Source organism: Dromiciops gliroides, chromosome 2 (genome assembly GCF_019393635.1).
Source record: "Dromiciops gliroides isolate mDroGli1 chromosome 2, mDroGli1.pri, whole genome shotgun sequence".
Taxonomy (NCBI): Eukaryota; Metazoa; Chordata; class Mammalia; order Microbiotheria; family Microbiotheriidae; genus Dromiciops; species Dromiciops gliroides.
In genome coordinates this window covers 168,371,183-168,390,712 of record NC_057862.1, presented here as the reverse complement: position 1 = coordinate 168,390,712, position 19,530 = coordinate 168,371,183, and the positions used below count along the sequence as shown (strand labels likewise).

Below are 19,530 nucleotides of genomic sequence, written 5' to 3'. Positions count from 1 at the left end.
GTCTGAGAAGGGGAGTCATTAATTTCAAGGCTAGAAAGATAGTTTTGGGCAATGTCAATAAGGCTTTAAAAGCCAAACAGAGGCATTCATATTTTATACTACAGGCAATAGGTAACCACTGGAGTTTATTGAATAGAGGAGCAACATTGTCAAATCTGATGGGACAGCCAGATGGCGCAGTGGATAGCGCACTGGCCCTGAAGTCAGGAGTACCTGAGTCCGGCCTCAGACATTTGACACTAGCTATGTGACCCTGGGCAAGTCACTTAACCCCAATTGCCTGACCCCAAAAAAAAAATGTCAAATCTGCCACTAAAGAAAATAATTTTGACAGCTATGTACAGGATGAAACAATGTGAAGAGACACTTGAGGCAGAGAGACCAATTAGGAGGTCCTTATGGTAGTCCAGTTAAGAGGTACTGAGGGCTTGAACAAAGGTATGAGATGTGTGAGTAGAGAGAAGCAGTTGGATATGAGAGGACTTAGAACAGCAAGACTGGGCAATATTTGGCTGTAAAGTGAAGAAGTGTGAGGAAACCCTGGATAACATCAATATTAAAAACCCAGGAGGGGGGCAGCTAGGTGGCACAGTGGAAAAAACACCAGCCCTGGATTCAGGAGGATCTGGGTTCAAATCTGGCCTCAGACATTTGACACTTACTAGCTGTGTGACCTGGGCAAGTCACTTAACCCTCATTGCCCCACCAAAAACAAACAAAAACCCAGGAGACTGGAAGTATGGTAGTACCTGTGACAAAAATAGAGAAGCTTATTAGAAGGTTAGATTTTGGAGGGCGGAGAATAAGTTTTGTTCTAGATATGTGTTGGGAAATGCAGTTGGTGATATGGGTGGTATCAATCAGTAAACATGAATTAATATTAATTAAGTGTCTGATATGTGCTAGATACTGGTATAGCAGAAATAAAACTTGATTTGGATTCAGGAGAAACATGAGTTAAAAATCTCTTCTGAGACATTCACTAAATAGGCAGGCCATGTAATATCTCTAAGATTCAATTTTCCTTATCTGTAAAATAGGCAAAAAAAATTTCTGTAGTAGCTACCTTGAAGCTTTGCAGAGTGCCTGGCACACAGTAGGTTCTTAATAAATGCTTGTTGAGTGACTGTTGATTAACTGACTTGCAGATTGTCTTGAGATCAAATGAGATCAAATACATGTAAAATATTCTGAAAGCCTAAGAGTACTCTGTAAAATCTATGTAAAGTGTTATTATAATAAATTATTAAAAGTATAATTTTTATAGTTTATATCATTATGATAAGTCCATTTTTACAGTACTTCCATGTTTGAAGAGCACTTTATATACATTACCTTATTTGATCTTCTTGGCAACCCCACATACTACTGTTATTACTCCTATTTAACCGATGCAGGCAGATGGATAAGCAAAGTATTTCACAGGAGACAGAAGTGGAGAAAAGAAGGATCATCTAAGGAAAAAAAGTGAGGCCGTGTTTCTGGGAGCATATTTTTCGTGCAGGGTTTGTTATTAGAATGAGAAGACATTCCCTATTCAAGGGCAGGAGATAAGAGAGTTGACTAAATACTTTTACATCTGTGAAAGAAGTCCTTTTAGACAAAACTTCAGGGTTGAAGTAACCATTTAGGCAATACTGTAAGTGTCTCTTAACCAAGGACAAGCAGGTGTTAACAACAGTAGATGAGACTCTCTGCTTTACAGTGTTCTTACATAGTTTGTTAGATTTAATTCTCCTTCGATAGCAGTTGGAGATTTTCCACTCTTAGACTACCAGTTGAATGGAAGATTTCTACATTGTTCATGCATCAAGATGTGAACTGATTGTGTTCCTATTTCTTCCTCACAAGTCCCTCTGATTATTATTAATAATATTTAGAAAATGTTATTTACTAGCTACGTGACCATGGACAAGTCACCTGTTCTGTTATATATTTTTCCATTGGGGAATGTACCCCAATGGGCTTGAGACCTCTAAATCTTCTGAACATCTTGTAGATATCAGCCAGCTGTAAATTGCCAATTCCAAGATATAAATGCTCACACTGAAATTTAACAGTCAGCTCTCTTGAGCCGATTCAGTCTGGCTCCAGTTGGCACATTCCTTGATACCAGCATAGCACCTGGACCATCCATCTGTTATACTACTAATAATATCAACTGGTATCTACATAGTCCTTTAACAGTTTGCAAAGTGTGCTGCATGCAGTATATCTTTCACCTCTTTTTATAATTCAGGAATGAAGAATCAAATATTAATGCTGTATTACAAGCCTAACTTTCATCATAAAATAATTGCATGTGAATTACTTCTTGGGGTAACCACCATTACTTACATTTCTCAATGGTTCATCAAAGTTAAGAGTTATTGGACTGGCTACTGTGTGTACCAGGTAGGTTGATGTTTGAACATCCAAATTGCAGTTATGGCTAAATCAGACTTCTTATCACTAGCAGCTATCTTCTACTTAGATGCAATGGTCAGAATAAAGGCAATGCAAAATTCAGTAATAAGTTGTTTCAAAAGGTCATTTATAAACATCTTTTCCCATAGAAACAATATGACAAGTGCTGGTTGATTCTGAAGCCAATGCACAAAAGTCTATTTAAACCAATCTATCATCTATCTACCTGAAGTACAGGACCAGAACAACACTTATAACAAGGTTATAAAAGAGAACTCCATAGTTCATAAGTTCTATATCTAGCCAGCCTCAGCTCCATTACATCTAGCTATCCCATGGGTCACCTTTCCAACTGCCCTGCCAACCTCTGTTCCTTATCAGTGACCATCTAGATCTCCAGAAATCCTACTCTGATATCTCAGGAGAGGAGGTTAATCTACTCAACTTTGTGACCCCACCTTTGGGGAAAGACTACACTGGTTGGGATTTATAGAGTGAATAAATGAAACCTCACCTGAGCTATCCATCTCTGGTTTGCCCCAGCCTGAACATCATGCCATCCAAGTATCCCAACAGGCACCAGGGTCTAGCCAGTTTGAGCATCTTGCCAACTACCCTGATACATTTGTATACCCTTTCTCTCCCTCCTTCTAGCTTTTTGTCAGGGAATAATAAAGTCAACATTACTCTTGTGTCCTATTCCTCTATGCTCCACCCAGAATCCCTATGATTCTTAATCACAGACCAACTAGACCCTTCCTTCCCTGGCTACTACTTCTTACTTCCTCATACTCATCCATGTCATCTCTAATGTTTTCTAGATTCCTATCCAACCCTACCCTTCCACTATATCCTGTGTTGCCCTACTTTCCATGTCTTTGCACAAGCTATCTTCCACACCTGGAATATTCTCCTTCCTTGCCTTTACCTTTTAGAACCTATAACTTCTTTCAAGTCTTCTTCAAATGCTACCTCCCTCAAGAATCTTTTCCTCATTTCTCCACCTGTTTGTGCCTTTCCTCTCATTCTGTATTTGTGTATGTGTAAGGATGCATACAAAATACTTAATAGTAAATATGTCCTCTTTAAGTCAGAGGACATCCCACTTTTGTATTTGTATCAACTGAATGAAATGAAATGTGTTTACTTTACACTAATTGTATGTTCTGTTTGACTAGTAGAAGGAAACACATCACCAAGTGATCATGAATCAGTTCACGAGCATTTATTAAGCACCTGCTATGTGCACAACTCTAAGCTAGACATTGGGGGGTACAAAGGTAAAAAACCAGTCTCTTCCCACAAGAAGCCTATATTCTATTAGAAGAAAACAACATGTATGTAGATAAGTAAATATAAGATATGTATAAAGTAATTTTGGGAGAGAGGTCATAAGTCATATATATATAAAATATAAAAGGGAAATTTAACAATAGAACATGCATTTCAGAGGGAACAATGGGAGGTAGGAAAGAGACTAAGGAGACAGAACTGATTTGTATGGGTATGAGGGAGCATAGTAGTTAGGAAAAAGAAATTCGTACTTAGTTGAGTTATAGAGCAGTAGGCTGTCTTGCCCTTTATATGAGCAAAGGTAATATTGATTAATTACCAGTCCTTGTGAAAGAGAAGGGTCTAGGGAAGGGGGAGAGGGACGGGAGGGGGAGAGGGACAGGAGGGAGGGAGAAAAATTTGAAATGGGACATCTTACATAAACAAATGTTGAAAACTATTTCTACATGTAACCGGAAAATAATAAAATACTTTTATTTTTTAAAAAAAGAGAAGGAAAAGGGATTGGAGGGGGAAGGATACATGAGCATTAAGGAAAATGTCTGGTCCCTGATCCTACTTGACAGTAAAAAGTTTGAATTGTTGGAGTCTTGGAGCCAGAATGATTGTAGAAGGTGAGGTAGAGTGGAAAGAGCACAGGGTTTAGAATCGGAAGACCTGGGTTCAAATCCTAGCTCTGCCACTTATGACTCATGACTCATGTGACCTTGGATCAGTCACTTAACCTCTCAGGCCTCAGTTTTCTCATCTGTAAAATAATGGAATTAGACTGGATCATGGCCTCTAAGTTTTCTTCCATCTCTACATCTATCATATGATTCAATAATTCTATATTTGAGGTACTCACTCATATCCAAGTTACATCAGGCTCAGGACTCACTCCAGCATTGAATAGATTATATCCTTAGGGCTCCTTGTATGGGAGGGTCTTTGTTCCTGGACTGATGGCCAGAATGGAGTGGAGAAAGCAGAGAATGTGTCCAATTCTGGGTCCAAGAAATATCTGCCATAAACCTCAGTATACTTAATATTATGGAAAAAGTGGAACACATACATTTAAGGAATAAATATGGCCAGGGCAAACACAGGAACCGCTTAATCTCTCAGCCTGCAGAGCAGGTAATATCTTCTGGTGATGTCACATTGCTGCTTTCTCTGGGCCTATACCTGGACCTGCATCATGTTGTATCTTTCATTCTCCCTGTTGGATGAGGAGTTTCTGAGATAGTGTCAGTAAGACCTGACAACTGATTGAACATGAGGGTATGGGGGAAGAAGGTCTGGGCTGGTGATGAATTTAGGTGGATGAGTAGTATCAGATGCTACATAGAGGTCAAAGAAGGTGAGGACTGAGAAAAAGCATTCTAAGCCTGAATCTACTTTCCTCTGGACTCTATGTGCTTGTGGGAGAGTATGTCAGACTTTGCAGTACCCTAAAACTATCTGAGTAGATTCTCAACTGACAATCTTGGAGGACCGGAGGCACACGGGTGCGGGCTTAGTCTTAGAGAATTTCCTCTCCTCTTTTCCCTCCCTCCCCTCACTCCTCAAGGGTACCCCTAGAACTCTAAGAAGATGTAGTAAAGCTCTGGGAATCCAACTCATCTATGATAGTAGGAGTTGTAATTAGGCTCTTCAAAGCTTACATTGGTTACATTCCTTTTGTATGAACAGATCAGTCATGTGGCAAAGGCAGGCCAGGGATAAAGAATTAATAGTCCACATGTCCCACCAGCAGGTAAGAGAGGTCAGGCTTTACAGAAAAACACCTGGCATTGGCTCGACCTCCCGTCGAGTGGAGGAAGGACATGTACAAGGGTGTTCGAAGGAGAAGTCTTGGATGGGCTTAAACTTTTAGGCTGGGGGAGGGGGGGTGCAGGGGAGGGGGCGGGGAATAGGAGAGGGGAAATATCTAAATTGATGAGGCCGCAGACCCATCAGAGGATCACAGTATATGAAATCTGTGTGTCAATTTCACTTTTCAGAATATTTCCCCAATTTAAAAACATCTTTTAAAGAAGGGAAATGAGTCAAATCGCGAATAGTGCACCAATGCAGGTAACTTAAACCTAGGAGTTTGCGCCTTCAGAAAGGTGAAAAACTTTCAACCTGAACTGGAGGGCATGTATTCCCTCCGTAAATTCAGAGGCAGGTTACCTCCGGACCACAGCATAAGCGTTCTGAGGACAGGGTATTGGGTTGTCGTTGTTTTTGTGTGGGTTGTTTTCTCTTTCCCAACAAATGTTTGTGGAATTGAAATGAGGGGACTTGAAGGTGCTTTCTTACGGGACTAACCAAAAAGAAAAAGAAATTCGGTGTAGGGGGAAACTCAGCTTCTTCACCGTAGCCTGCAGTGGAGCTTGTGGGGAGGAGGGAAGAAAGGGATGCTCGGGCGACTGGCAACGCAAGAAGGCAAGGCGCGAGACACCCATTGACATCACTGGTTCCAGCTCGCTCCCGAAGCGCGCGTGTCGAAGCGCGCGCGCGCGCACGCGCCTGCGGGTGGGGGTGGGGGAAGCTCGCCCTCTCAGGCTAGGCTCTCCCGTGGCCCTCCTGCCTCCTCCCTTGCAGGATCCTCTCCTACCCAGTACAGGAACTAGGGTCCAAACGGCAGCCCCGCCCCTCAGGATGACGTGTCGCGACGCGACGCAACGCGTCGCGGTGCAGTTTGGGAAAAAGGGGATGAGCCGGTCTCGCTTCCGCCTGGACGGCGATGGCTGATTCCAAGGGTTCCCGGGAGAAGGGCCTTTGGCGAGCGAAAAGGCGCTGGTGAAGCGTGTCCTCCCTACCTACCCACGGTAAGCGCGGGTCGAAGCCACAGTTCCCTGTCCCGAGAGAGCCGCTCTAATTGATGTCCACCGCGCCTCTTGTCGCCTTGAAGACGAGCCCGCTCCGGGAGCTCCCCTCGGGGAGGGAGGGAGGGGCGGGGACACCTTGGAGCCGGGACCGGCTGGGAGGGAGCCATGGGCGGCGCTCTTCGGAGCCTTTCCCGTGGCCCGCGATGGCAATCTTAGAGGATTCAGTACGAACTGCCGTGACCTCGGGTTCGTGGGGAGAAGCCGACCCAGTGCACAACATCTTCCGGGCTCGAACAGCCACCCGTAACCTTCCTTCCTTCCTCCAGCCAGGGCCTTAGCCTCGCTCTTCAGGGCTTCTCGTAAACCGCCCCTTGTTTGACAATCTATATTGATCAGAAGAGGCGGGGAAATTGTAGACGCACCTTAGTTTAACTGCGCTCTTTAGGTTTATAATTGTGGGTGCCACACATGACACCCCATCCATCTTTAAAATGTGCATTTTTACTGCAGAGTTATTAGACAAAGTCAGTTAATTTCCCATTCTTTAAGTCGGACCCTCGCCAGAACCCTGTATTATGGTGGTATGTTTTTGTGAGTAAAGCTGCAGAACAAGAGTCCAGACGTCTAAGTTTATTTCTTGCCTCAGTTCATTCTCTGACCTTGAATAAGTCACTTAACCACTAATAAGATATTTATCTGCCTCCAATAGTTGTTGCAGAGGTTGAGGTATTTAATGTTTGTAAAGAGCTTTGAAAGTCTTGGATAAAAGCCACTAACATAAGTAAAGGATGCCACTCTTTCTGGATCTGCAGGCACCCTTCGCTTTGTGACTATCATGCATGCAGCCATTAAAAAAAGGCAAGTGATAGTTGTTTGAGTAATGTTAATAGGCCAGGCTACTCGTGAATTTTGCCAAATAACCAGGTTTTCTTTTTTCTGTGAAATTTATCTAAAGTTCCTTATTTCAGATAGTTCCTTACAGATTGATAAATTGGAAATATATTGTCCAAAGGGAGGCGATGCCGTATTGTTGGTAATAATTTCTGGAAATGTGAATTCTTCTCATTAGGACACTCTTAAATAAACATTACAAATTAACTTACAAATTTAATAAGATCCCTTACTGTGGGAAAAAAGTTTCAAGGTAATTTTATATTATTAGTTCTTTAAGGGATCATAATACTATAGAAAAGGATAATATTGTATGTCTTTCCAAAAGCTTATTATCTTTAACATGCAAGTGATAGGTATGTACTTGACATTGGAAGACAAAGCTCAGTTATCACTTCAAATAAGCTTTATATTGTATTTTTTCATAAAATTGTGCTAGCATTGTGCTACATTATAATTTTTAAAGTAAGAAATACCAAGAACTTCTCTAGAAGCAAACAAAACCATACATTGAAATGTGAAAAGGCATTGCCATTAAACTATAAATGCAATTAAAGAAACACCTTTCAATGTCTGAGTTTGACTGAAGAGCATTTTATGTGATCCAGGCTTTTTTTGTGTGTTTAAATGCTAAACAAGATCTAGTTAAAATTTCAAGCTCTAATTTCTTTTTTAACCATGATTTTAATTTAATATTAGTTAATTTTAATGTAAGTTATTCTATTTTGCTGTAACGACATTAATGAGAATTTGGTGATGTAAGGAGATAGAACTATTCTTAACTTTAATTACTTAAGTTTCTTAACTTTTATTTTCCTTACTGCAAAGGAGACACAATACAACTTTAGTATTTTTTTTTCTTTTCCAGAGATATTATCATTATATTAACTGTAGAGTATCTCATTTCAATTTTAGATTTTGAGGGAATCTAGTTACATCAGAAGTTAAGTAGTGTTACTGAATAGTTTCATAGCTAAGATTATTGCCATAAAAAAGGACATTCTGATGATGATAATGGCTTATATAGCCTACTTTCCAACTGGACATTTTGTGCAGTATGTATACTTATCTGATTTGATGTGGTTCATCTTACACTAGTATGAAAATATCCAGTCACTAGGTAACTGGTTATTTTCAACTCTCAATTTAACTTCAGGCAACCAGGTATCACTGTTGTCATTATAGACAGCATATATACATTTAATTTACAATTTTTTTTCCACTTGAGAAAGTTAAGCTTTCTAATAATGATAGGCACATTGCTTTCTAATTTAAATGAAATGAATAGGCCATAATTTAATAAGGATCAATTTCAGAGCAAAATTAAAACTGTTTAATGACTCTTTTTCAAAAAGTTGCATATCCCAAATCTTGGTGTATTCTTTTAAATCTTCATATTTGGTGGACTTTGGAAAGAATGTTTCCTCAAATTAATATACTTTTTGGTAGAAAAGGAATTATGACTCAGTTAATACGTTTGATAAGTTTAAGGCAGCCCTGTAATAATAGATAGAAAGCTAGTCAGGAAGAGATCTGGGTTCAAGACCTGCTTCTGTCGTGTCTGAGCAAGTCACTTAATCTCTCAGTGCCCCTCCCAGCTCTCTGTCTAGCAGGTGCTGAATCTGCATTAATGATGCGCACATTGTAGTTACATAAAAGAACAAAATCACAGATTTTCCCCCCCCCCCATTCCTCTCTTATTCTTAAGTATTTTATTGCAAGTTAATCAGATTACCAAGTTGAATACACATTAAAACTCTCCATCTTTATGTTGTTCTTTTGCTTCTTACTACATGTACTTATTTAGCACCTTCCTTTATAAAGTTCTTGGAAAAAATTGAGTTGGATTGCTTACTTAGTCATTGTTGAAAGCTGTCAACTAAGTAAATGAACAATTACCCAGCACTTCTGAACAGAAGTCATGTGAGCAGACCCCTGTACTTGAAACCAACAGTTCTTTTTTTTTTTTTCTGGCCATAGTTCCTCATTATAGACATGAGGTGCTGACCAGTTTGTGCTTTCATGCAACAGATGCCAAGATTACCCTTTTTATGTGTAAGGCCATTACATAATTTTTTAAAAGTCCAACAAATTATGAAGATTGTTAAAAACAAAAAAAAAGTAAGGCTACACCAGGTGATTCTATTTCCTATCCACCCCATTCCCTTTTTAATCTAGTTTAGGTCCCTTTCCATTGTGCTGGTATCAAAATTGATACCCAATGGCCTCCTTAGGGAATACAGTGTCCTTTTCTCAGTTCCTACTCTTTGACCTCACTGTGGTGTTTGACTACCCCCCTTCTTGGAACTCTCTCTTCCCTTAGCTTCTGTAACACTAATACTGGTTTTCCTCCTCCTTTTCTGATCATTCTATGGCCTGTACTTACTGTGCTCCTCTTTTTCCTTCCTCCTAACTGGAGTTTCCTCCCAAGATCTGTTCTCTTCAGTTCTTTGTGTTCTCTCTCTCTCTCGTCTCTCTCTCTCTATCTCCATCTCTCTCTCTCTCTCTCTCTCTCCCCCCCTCTCTCCCCCCCCCCTTCCCCTCTCCCCTCCCTCCCTTCCTTCCTTTTTTCTCTCCCTACCCTCCTTCTCTCCCTTTTCTTCTCCCTCTCCCCTTGTTGGGGCAGCTAGGTGGCTTAGTCGAGAGGACCTGAGTTCAATCTCACCTCAGACACTTAGTAGCTATGTGACCCTGGGCAACCCCAGTTGTCTTAAAACCATCTGGGTCCATATCCAGTCATCCTGATATATATCTTGCCACTGGACGCACTGGAGGAGAGAGTGAGGTTGGTGACCTTGTACAGCCCTACCTCACTTAAATCCAATTCAGTGCAAGTGATGACATTGTCCCAATGTCACAGTCCTTTTCGAAAAGGAAGGATAAGACAACAATGGCAACAACTCTCCCCCTCCTCCCTCTCCCCTTCACACCCTCTCCTTCTCCTATTGAGAAGCTTGAAAAGCACCCTGAAGTCAACTTTGTAATTCATTAAGACAAATTCAGTTGATTAGGAGCTGGAATTAGTTACTATAGTGGTTTATTGATGGCTGTTATTAACAGGATCTGCTACAGTGATCTGGTAGCTTCCTATTTTAATTATTCTTGCTAACTAGGTGCTAAGCTCTTGTTTCTAGCTGTTGAAAAAATGTTACATAAGATTTTGAATTCCAATTTTTCTTCCTCCTTCCCTTTCCTCCCCCCTCCAAGACAGCAAGCAATCTGATATAGGTATATATGTACAATCACGTTAAATATATTTCCACATTAGTCATGTTGTGAAAAAAGAATCAGAACAAAAGGGGAAAACCTAGGAGCCCTTCTTTAGTTAGACTTGCTTAGAGACTAATAATCTCAGAGTTTTAGCCCCTATGTAAATGACTAGCAAATCTTTATCTCCAACTCAGACCTTTCATTTACAGCCCTCTACTTGGATATCTTCCCATTACATCACACTTAGTATGTCCACAAAAAGCTTATTGGCTCAGATACTCCATAGCCTTTCCCACCTCTGTTCTTGCAATCATTCCATCTATGTGGGACATACCCTTCCAAGTGCTGAAACCCTACTCGTCTTTCAAAGCCTGTTACATCATCAATGAAACTTTTCTGGCCCCCTTCTTTCAGCTAAGTCATCTCTTCATCTGTTACAGCAGTACTTTTTTGTCTCTCTAGTAGCCATTACATTTGGCCTTGTATTGTAATTATTTGTGGATATCTCCACCCCACTAGATTATAAGCTCCTTGAGGGCAGAAACTACCTTATTCTTGCCTGTACCTTGTTCTTCATAGAAATTATATAAATACTTACAAATTGATTAAAACCGTTGTGATCCTCCTCAAGGACAAAGACAATCAATACTATGTCATTACATTATACATCCTATAGTTCCAGTTAGTCTGGTTTTTCTCACTGCCTCCATTTGTGTTATTCCTTCTAATACTGCTGTTGCTCATCATGTTGCTTTTGTTCTTGGAGTATACTTTTTTCTCTGCTTAAATCCTGTGCATACCTTAAGACTATTTTCAAGTCCACTCCATTATAATTAGACATTTGATAACTACTACTATGTATGGCACTGGGAGTCAAAGAAACATGAAACCATGGTTTGCTGCCACCAGTGACTTACAGTTTAGGGTAGACAGTATAAGGAAGGCAAGTTGATCAAGTTGATATAGGAAATAAGCATTTAAGGAATCCAAATGAGAGAATAAACCTTAAGAGCTTCTGTTATCAGGAAAGTAAGATGTATAGAAGAGGTCAGTCTTGAAATTAGCATTGAAGAGAAGAACTGTTAAAAGGGAAAAAGACCTAGGAGATGGGAGATGGGAGAGGGTGGATGGCTCAGACATGTACAAAAAGGGCTGCAGGTGATAAGGGAAATGAAGCTTTTCTCTTACTACTCTAGTTCACACTGATCTCTTCTTTTTCTGAAATCTTGTTCCTGCTTGGATTAGGAACTATGCAGCAAAGCACATCATTACTCTCACTGTATATTAGTTTGGTTTTTAAATAGATTTCAGTTCCCTGAGGACCAGATCGTATCTATCTTTTCTGCCAAGAGGAGCTGGCACACAGCTTGTATTCAAGAAGGTTATCCACGTTGACATTCCTGAGGAGATCAGGCTTCCTTTATACCTTAATAAGAATAAACCATTCATTCAAGAAAACAATTGACTTCAATGTATTTAGAGCAAAGTGTTATCCTAGAGACTGAATATACAAAGACAAATATAGTATAATGGTTTATAGTCTGTTGGGGATTATCAGATTATCATTTAACAAGATTTGGAATGAGAAATTTGTGTGGTGGAGGGAAGGAGACCTGGGGACTTTTGAATAGCAATGTAGCAAGAATGCACAGGGTATCTGGGAGAGTGAGAAGAGTTGTCGAGAGGGTAATAAAAAGAATTTTGCTTGCTTTGTATTTTTGACTAGGACCTGGGCAATAATTTGTACCAGAATTAAAGTTTTGTTGTTAGGTAGCTAGGTGGCACACTTTACAGAGCACAGGGCCTAGAGAAAGACCTGAGTTCAAATGTGGCCTCAGCCACTTACTTAGCTGTGTGATCCTTGGCAAGTCACTTAACCTCTGTTTGCCTTAGTTTCTTCTGTAAAGGGGAGAAAACAATAACACCTCACCTCTCAGGGTTGTTGTGAGAACCAAATGAGATAATAACTGTAAAGCACATAGCACAATGCCTGGCACATAGTAAGCACAATATAAATGTTTAAAAAAACCACACCCAAACCAATCCAGTCCAGCTTTTCAATTGAGTTCTGCATCTTTCCATCCAATTCTCAACTTTTCCATTGGAAGAAAAGAAAATAATAGTGCTAATATATATCCTACCTTTTTTTTAAAACTTTGAATTCAGTATTGCTATGCAGCATGTTATAATGGAAAGGATATTAGATTTGAATTCAGGAGAGAAATGTGGTGGTACATCCCTACAGCTAGAGAGTCAGGGTTGTAAGGTGTAGTGGACTAAGCCAATCCAGTGTCCACACTAAGTTCAGCATTAATGAGCCCCTGAAGGGGGGTGGGTGACCACTACGTTATCTAAGGAGGAGTGAACTGGGATAGGTAAGAAATAGAACAAGTTAAAGGCCCTATGGCATTCAGTAGAGGAATCTGGCCCTTGAATGGCTACTGTACCTCTAGCTTGAAAGAATTAGGAAGATTCTGTTTTATTTATAAAATGATTTTTTGAAGGAAATAACTGAGTTTGAGACTTGCCTCTGGTGCTTACCAAGTATTTGACCATTGGAAGGTCACTTAACATGTTGCCACTGGCTTCCATAATTATACCCCGTAATTTTCTCTTAAATGGGTGTTAAAAGGATCAAATAAGAGTATATATAGGGTGCAGCTAGGTGGCACAGTGGATAGAGCACCAGCCCTGGAGTCAGGAGTACCTGAGTTCAAATCCGACCTCAGTTACTTAACACACTTACTAGCTGTGTGACCTGGGCAAGTCACTTAACCCCAATTGCCTCTCCAAAAAAAAAAAAAAGTATATATAAAGCCCTTTGTCAACCTTAAAGTACTATATAAATGTCAGCTGTTATTTTACTTTATAGATTTTTCCTTTGGAGACTTTTTAGGGTTTCTTGGATTCAGTGATGCATGGTATAGTTCTTTATCAGCTATACTAGTAAGGAATTTATTTTTCCTCTGAATTATATTCATATGCCATAGTTTTTTCAGCCATTCCCCAGTTGGTGGGCACAAAATTTCTTTCCAGTTCTCTGCCACTTGAAAAGTTGTTGCTATGATTATATATTGGACCTTTATGTCAGTCTTTGACTACCTTGGTATATGTGTGTGAAAACAGGTACACATAGGCCCTTCTAATACAGTTGTGAAGTGGACCAATCAAACTGTTTATACCCTTGGACCCAGAGACTCACCCATCACATGGTATGAAGCAAAACCTCAAAGCAACTTTTAATTTGTGTTTTTCTTGTTATTAGTGATTTGGAGCATATTTTTATTTTTTAAATTAAATTTAGTTGTGTTTTTTTAAATTTCAGCTGTATTTTATTTTCACATTTACATTATCTCCCTCCTAACCCTTTACCCCCATTGAGAAGGTAAAGAAAAACAACCCATTACAAACATGTATAGTGAAGCAAAGAAATTCCCACATTGACCTTGTCCAGAAAAAAACAGTCTCAATCCATACTCTGAATTCACCGTCTCTCTATCAGAAGTGGTGATCTTGTTTCATCACTTATCACTCTGGAATTGTGGTTGGTCCTTCTATCCATCAGGTTCCTAAGTCTTTAAGAGTTATTTGTTTTAGTGAAGTGTAAGCTCTGTGCCCAGTAGACTTGTAATATGGACTGAAATTGAAATTATTAGAGGTTTCTTCTCCCATAAAGTTTTCTTTCAGAAATATTGTTGGTTTGGTATTTTTTCTTATAATAAGGAAAAGAGGAAATTGAGGATTCAGTCAGCCTCTTCTAATTCATTTTAGTCAAAATATTTTAATATTTCAATAATACCTAAATATAGCCAGACAAATTACTACGAATGTATGATTAGATTTCTAATGCTATCTATAAATGGATTAGGATTCTTTAGATGAAGTGCTAGGTATTTCCTTAGAATAACAGAACTCATTAGATATCATTAAGCAAGGGCTAGATGAACATCTGTTAGAGATTTTGGAGAGATTCTTTGTCAAAAATGTTAGACTAGGTGAACTCTGAAGTCCCTACTCTGAAGTGCTGTAAACTTCACTAGCAATTAAAGCTTTGCTTATATCCTTTTTGACTTTCTCTTTATCAGGCAAACACCCTTTTACCCTTGTGCTTTGACTTAAGCAGAAATTAGTGCAATTATTTTAATTGCAACTTCACCTTCTGCAATGCTTAAAATAAATTTTTAGCACCAAGTAACATTACCTGTCAGTCCAGCTTTAAAAATATAATCATGCTAAACAACTATAGAAATAGAAAAGAACATTGTCCTTTAAGGAACTCAAATAGTAATCTAAGGAAGCTGTTGATCATTTGGGACTGCTCTTAGCCATTAACAAGAGGAGCATATATAAATTATTCAGATTTGGAATTTGATACAAATTATTATTTCGATTCATTAAGCTAAATGACCTAAGCAACATAATTCTTTTTTTTTGCATTTTACTAAATTTTCAGTAGTCATGAGTCAACAAAAAGTAGAATATTTAAGAATATTCTTACATTGTAACTTTTCTAGCAAAACTATAAACTTCAAATTAAGTTACCTTTCTTCAGACAAGAAACCTGATGGTCTTTTTTTTTCTCCCTTAGGAAGAAAGGGCAGATAACCCCTAGTTATATCTATTCAGACATATATGCAGTAGCTCACCTTAGTCTTCCTCTGGTCATGTGAACCAAAATTTGGTTAAAAAATGGGCAACGATTGGTATAGTGCCACAGAGCTGGTGCTTGTTCCTTAGTGCTGTAACATTGCAACTGTGGAAACACTTAAATTGTCTAGGGATTTCCCTTGTTGAAGTTGGAATTGTGGTCCTTGTCATGCTATGGTGGAATGAACTGTAACAATAGCTGGCTGGGAGCAGGTAAGTCAGAAATTACTACTATTGCTACCCATCTTTTTAGATGTACTTGAGTAGGCATATATTAAAATTAGCTCCTGTTTTTCGTTATCAATATATGTCAGAAATTGTGCTTACTATTTGCTCAGCAATATTTAGCTAAACATGATTATAGACATGCCTATAGATAATGGAAAAACTGATGAGAATGGATTTTAAATTTTTTTTTGTTTTAAGAGAAAAATGTAGCATGAGAAGATCAGTGATTGATGATAAAAAAGTACTGGATGGAATTGATAGCTAGTTGAATGGAAAAAGAGAAATCCCTAGGTGGTTAGCAAAGTAGGACTTTTTTGGACCAGAGCTGTGATTTCTTCAATGTAATCATGACCATTAGAAACTGTTATTTATGTGAAATAACTGTAAAATCACTGGATTACCATCTCAGCCTAACTTCTCAAACATTTATTACCTCACATAATTGAGCAAAGCCTCACTTTATTTTTACATGGCATTTTCATCAGCTTATAATATAATGATGGCCATAACAGTGAAACATGGACAAGGTGGGAATAAAATATTACTAAAGTTTAGGGGACAGCTAGTGCTATAATGGAAACTGTTTAATGTTATGATTTGAAAATGACAAAAAACCCATAAAGAATAGAGTCAAAACAAAAAAAAAGAATAAAGCCTGAAAAAAAAGAATAGAGTCAAATTAATTTTAAAATATGTACACAGTCATAAAATTTCAATTAACAAAGAAAAATGAAGAAGTAGTAAAAAATGAGGGAAGAGAGATTATGGGAGCAGCTAGATGGCGCAGTGGTAAAGCACCGGCCCCAGGATTCAGGAGTACCTGAATTCAATCGGCCTTAGACACTTAACACTTACTAGCTGTGTGACCCTGGGGCAAGTCACTTAACCCCAATTGCCTCACTAAAAAAAAAAATAAAATAAGAGAGATTTGGTGGTTGCTAAGAAAAAACTCATCTTTGTCAAAGTGGAGGTTGTTTTTTAAAGTGATTAATAGGCTTATGACCAAAAAAGGACTTTTGTTAGTTAAATTGTAGAAGGTAGTTATCATGAAATGAGGGACATTTATATTTCCATCCAACACTACACCTGGGAGTAGCTACTTGGCCCAGTGGATAGAATGCCAGGCCTCCCGTCAGAAAGACTCATCTTTCTGAGTTGAATCTGGCCTCAGTCACTTACTAGCTCTGTTAACCTGGGCAAGTCACCTTAACCCTGTTTGTCTCCATTTCCTCATCTGTAAAATGAGCTGTAAAAGGGAATGGCAAAATCTTTCGAATCTTTGCCAAGAAAAACCCCAAGTGACATCACGAAGAGTTGGACAGGATTTGAAAAATAACTAAACATCAAACCAACAATAACCTTAATAGAATAGTCCCTCCCCCCAAAAGACATAATTCCAGTCTAATAATGGTAACATTAAATCTGGATTCAATTCCTCTTAAAGGAAAAAAGCCATGGAGTATGACTTAAAAGATATAAATATCTGTCTATAGGAGATTAAATGTTTATATAGATCAAAATTAATAGACTATACTAGATTTGAAATCAAAGGACTTGGGTTTGAAATTTTATACTCTACTTTTAATAAAGCTGTGTGCAACAGCAGATTGTTTAAATTTTCTGGAATTCATCCTTCATTTGTAATATGAGGAAGCCGTTCTAAATTATGTCAAAGATTTTTTTAACTTTGATCCAATTTAAAAGGCAGTTCTAAATTGTAAGTTTGCAATAAGCTAAGGAAACTTAAGTTGTAATAATTATCTGCTAGTTAAATTCAGACTAAAATGTATTGGGAGACATAAGTAAAGTATTTTAAACAATAGTAAAAATAATTAAATCAGTTCTTAATCATTGTGCAATAAATAACTGAAAATTCCTAAAAGAAAAGCTTATAGTTTCATAAGAAATATGCCCTAAATGAATAAGATTTTCACAGTCCTATTTCTCTCTCATATGAAAAGTGAAGCAAAAAGATGATAAATTAGATATGAGTAGATTAATGAGCAACTAGATATAGATGATGACCAAAAGTCAGTATAATTACTGTATAGAGATAATATTCTTTTTGTAAAGAAATAATTGTTATTTTAGGTTTTTATGACCCCATCTTTTGGCTAGAATTTTTTTAAAATCCTCGGCATGCTCACTGGCCTGGAGAGTGCAAACCACATGGGGCTCCACCCACTGGTTGTAGCTGTTGCCGTGGCACTGGCACCTCACTCATCACCACTCGCCAATGCCTACATGGCCCTGGCAAAATTATAATGATTGGAAGCCCAGTGAGGGCAGTCATGTGACTGTCAGAGTGGCCAGCCAATTGGCTGGGGGCTGTGTGTGGTCAGCCTGGGGTCTGCTGGGAAGAAGGGAGGTTTTTCCGCTATTCTAGCATGAAGCTGGAAGGCAACAGGATGCTGCTGTGTGTTCTCAGCTGATTCCTGGGTGGTGGTGTTGTTCAGGTTGTATAATTTCCCTTTCCCCATTTTATTTCCTTTCCCTTAATCCTACTGATCCTGTTTGTGGTTTTTTTTTTGTTTTGTTTTTGTTTTTAGTGAGGCAATGGGGGTTAAGTGACTTGCCCAGGGTCACACAGCTAGTAAGTGTCAAGTGTCTGAGGCCGGATTTGAACTCAGGTACTCCTGACTCCAGGGCTGGTGCTCTATCCACTGTGCCACCTAGCTGCCCCTAGAAATAAATTTTTAAAATTATGGTTAAAATGTGTATGTTTACATGACAGCTTCAGAAAAAAACATTAAACATCTACTGGATAAAGAAGCACAGTATTTCAAGAGTTGGAAGGGACTTCAATGATATTTAGTCTAGCCCATAATGCAAAAATTTTTCCCACTGAAATATATGACTCTTCATCCAGCTTTTTCTTGAAAACCTCTAAAGAAGGAGAGTCATTTCCTATCAAGGCAACCCATTCCTCTTTTGGAAGAAATCAGTCATGAATAGTATATTTAGATAGCAAAGAGATATAGAATATCAGAATGTTTGGGAAAAATACATATGACTGAATACCTGCAGTCAAATGAAAGTAAAAAAATGAGCCCTTATCGGAAGAAATTAGAAAAGGAACAAATTATATTGGAAATGAATGATATAAAAACAAAAGACATTAATAAAAAAGAACAAATTAGTAAATTGAAGGAAAACAGAAAAAAGATACATTTGTAAATTTATAATGAGAGCAAAAATTAATGAAAATTTACAAGAATAATTGAAATGATAAGCCAAAAGTTTTTATTTAATGTTCAGTAAAATTGATCTAACAAAAAGAGAAAAAATACTAAAATTAGCAGAATTAAAACTGAGAGAGGAATGAAAATAGCAAAAGAGATTAAGAAAATGTTCAAGACTGGATTATATATTGTCCAAGGAGTCTCTCATATTTTCAGCTATGAACCTAAAATCCAAATACCATTTTCATTTAGCTTCTCAACCACCTTTTCACTTCCCAAATTCTTTTCTGAAGCACTCATCCTTGATGGGTCCCAGTTTGCTCCCAAGGGCTTTAATTTCTTGTTCAAAATTTTGAAAACTTTGGGAATGTTTTCCATTCTTTTGATAATATGACAAAATTTCTAGCCAAATGGATCACTAAAAGTGGGAAGTGGGTATGAATCATTACTGTGACAAATCTTGCTAGGTCTTCTCACATTTTGTGTACTGTTCTTTAAAGACAGCACCTCTCTATCATTGTTATCAGCTTAACAAATAGCAGAGCTACCAAACACCAGTACTTGTGTTTTCTTTCTCTGAGCCTTACTAAATGATCCCTAGACTGACAGCACCTGCGGGTTGATATCATCTTTCTTAGGATAAACAACTGCTTTCTCTTCAGAGGACCCAGCTCCTCCCGCCTTATCAGGAAGCCCCTCAAGTCTGTCTCTGTGCCAAGGGTTATGTGTGTTTTCTCTTCCCTTCTCTTGTGTTATATTCTTCTACCCCCAACCTTAGGACACAGATTGGTTCCCTTCTGCCCCTTCAATGTTTGTATATAATGCCTTCTTCCATTTTAAAAAAGAATATTTAATTTTCTCTAATATCCCGAGGA

General features: G+C 38.4%; 1 protein-coding gene across 1 annotated transcript in view; it reads left to right on the top strand.

Moving 5' to 3' along the window:
• The first annotated feature begins 6,359 nt into the window (after positions 1–6,359).
• The window catches only part of USP8 (ubiquitin specific peptidase 8), a 74,404-nt gene continuing 61,233 nt past the window's right edge, over positions 6,360–19,530 (top strand). The window contains 1 exon segment of the mRNA XM_043986405.1: positions 6,360–6,497. The gene's annotated coding sequence lies outside the window, so the exon portion shown is untranslated.